This window comes from Bison bison, unplaced genomic scaffold (assembly GCF_000754665.1).
Source record: "Bison bison bison isolate TAMUID 2011002044 unplaced genomic scaffold, Bison_UMD1.0 scf7180017864360, whole genome shotgun sequence".
Taxonomy (NCBI): Eukaryota; Metazoa; Chordata; class Mammalia; order Artiodactyla; family Bovidae; genus Bison; species Bison bison.
Window position 1 is genome coordinate 851,040 of NW_011494932.1, and position 2,542 is coordinate 853,581.

Below are 2,542 nucleotides of genomic sequence, written 5' to 3' on the forward strand. Positions count from 1 at the left end.
GGAAAATAGCAGTGAAACATGTATAATATCATGTATGGAACGAGTCGCCAGTCCAGGTTCAATGCACGATACTGGATGCTTGGGGCTGGTGCACTGGGATGACCCAGAGGGAGGGGAGGGGAGGGAGGAGGGTGGAGGGTTCAGGATGGGGAACGCGGGTATACCTGTGGAGGATTCATTTCGATATTTGGCAAAACTAATACAATATTGTAAAGTTTAAAAATAAAATTAAAAAGAAAAAAACAACATTATTGAATGCCAAGCACTGGGTGAGGTGGTGGTAAAAAGAAATAAATAAATAAAATAAATAAATAAATAAATAAAAATAATCTTGATCTTTTTAATTGAAAAAATGTACCAAATAGGTTATAGATTCTAATTACATAGAAAAGTGATTATTTCCTTCACCACTGATTCTGAATCCGGTATGCTTCAGGTGTCATACTATTTTTCGAAAGTAATCTTACGGTTCCCCCGTCACATCTTATCCAGCTACTGAAATTAACCTGTCATCAGACAGCATAATAACTGAAACTGTTCCTAGATGCTTTATTTCGGACTTCATTTACTTTGTATTCTGGGCAGTTTTATTATCATTTAAAAAGGAGCTGCAATGAGGTATTATCTTGGGAATCAAAATAGCTAATGGCACTTTTTGGACGGGAATGTAGCCAAGTGGTCTCTTACTGGAGATATAAAAAGAAATTCCATTGAAATTGTTGCTGACCTTTATCTTCCTTTAAGTAATGGCATTTTTCTAAAATTTGGACAAGGTGGCTCACTTCGAGTTCAGAAGCAAAGGCAGAGAAGTTTTCATTGCTCTTTGCTTCCACAGTCAATGGAGTATTCAAGCCACTTGCCTCCTAGTAATTAAGGTGTCCAAGGCAATGGCACCCCATTCCAGTACTCTTGCCTGGAAAATCCCATGGACGGAGGAGCCTGGTAGGCTGCAGTCCATGGGGTCGCAGAGAGTCGGGCACGATTGAGAGACTTCCCTTTCACTTTTCACTTTCATGCATTGGAGAAGGAAATGGCAACCCACTCCAGTGTTCTTGCCTGGAGAATCCCAGGGACGGGGGAGCCTGGTGGGCTGCTGTCTATGGGGTCGCAGAGAGTCGGGCACGATGAAGCGACTTAGCAGCAGTAGCAGCAGCAGTGGGCAAACCTAGCTCATATAAGCCTCCTTCACAGAGAATAGTCACTTGCAACTGCAAAATAATCAACATTTGTATTTTTCACAAATCAAAGAGAAAGGAAGTCTATTTCAAACTAAATAAGCTTCTGCACAGCAAAAGAAACCGTCAACAAAATAAAAAGGCAACCTATGAAATAAGAGAAAATATTTGTCAATCATTTATCTGATAAGGGGTTAATATCCAAAATAAAACCTTAACAACACTATTACAAATGGGCAGAGGACTTAAATAGACATTTCCCAAGAAGACAGATGGATGTTATACAAATGAAATCACATAGCATATAACCTTTGGGGATTTTTTTTTCTCACTCAATATAATTCTCTCAAGATTCATCTTTAGGGGGTAACAAGAGTTTAATCTTTTTTATTGCTGAATAGTATTACACGATAAAGCACGCTGGCTATGACAGACCGCGGAGAAGCACGGCCGAGAGGAGCTACCCCTCGCCCAAAGTCAGGGGCGGCGACCGAGACTGCCAGGCTGTGTCGGCACAAGAGCTACCCCAAGTCCAAGGTCAGAGGCAGTGGCCAAGATGAGCTACCCCACGCCCGAGGTCAGGGTACTGAAAGGGGAACTCCCCAGGTTGGTAGGTGCCTGATATGCTACTGGAGATCAGTGGAGAAATAACTCCAAAAAGAATGAAGGGATGGAGCCAAAGCAAAAAGAATACCCAGCTGTGGATGTGACTGGTGATAGAAGCAAGGTCCAATGCTGTAAAGAGCAATATTGCATAGGAACCTGAAATGTCAGGTCCATGAATCAAGGCAAATTGCAAGTGGTCAAACAGGATATGGCAAGAGTGAACGTTGACATTCTAGGAATCAGCAAACTAAAATGGACTGGAATGGGTGAATTTAACTCAGATGACCATTATATCTACTACTGTGGGCAGGAATCCCTTAGAAGAAATGGAGTAGCCATCATGGTCAACAAAAGAGTCTCAAATGCAGTACTTGGATGCAATCTCAAAAACGACAGAATGATCTCTGCTCATTTCCAAGAAAAACCATTCAATATCATGGTAATCCAAGCCTATGCCCCAATCAAAACACTGAAGAAGTTGAAGTCGAATGGTTCTATAAGACCTTTTAGAACTAACACCCAAAAAAGAGGTCCTTTTCATTATACGGGACTGGAATGCAAAAGTAGGAAGTCAAGAAAAACCTGGAGTAACAGGCAAATTTGGCCTTGGAATACGGAATGAAGCAGGGCAAAGGCCAACAGAGTTTTGCCAAGAGAATGCACTGGTCATAGCAAACACCCTCTTCCAACAACACAAGAGAAGACTCTACACATGGACATCACCAGATGATCAACATCAAAATCAGACTGATTATATTCTT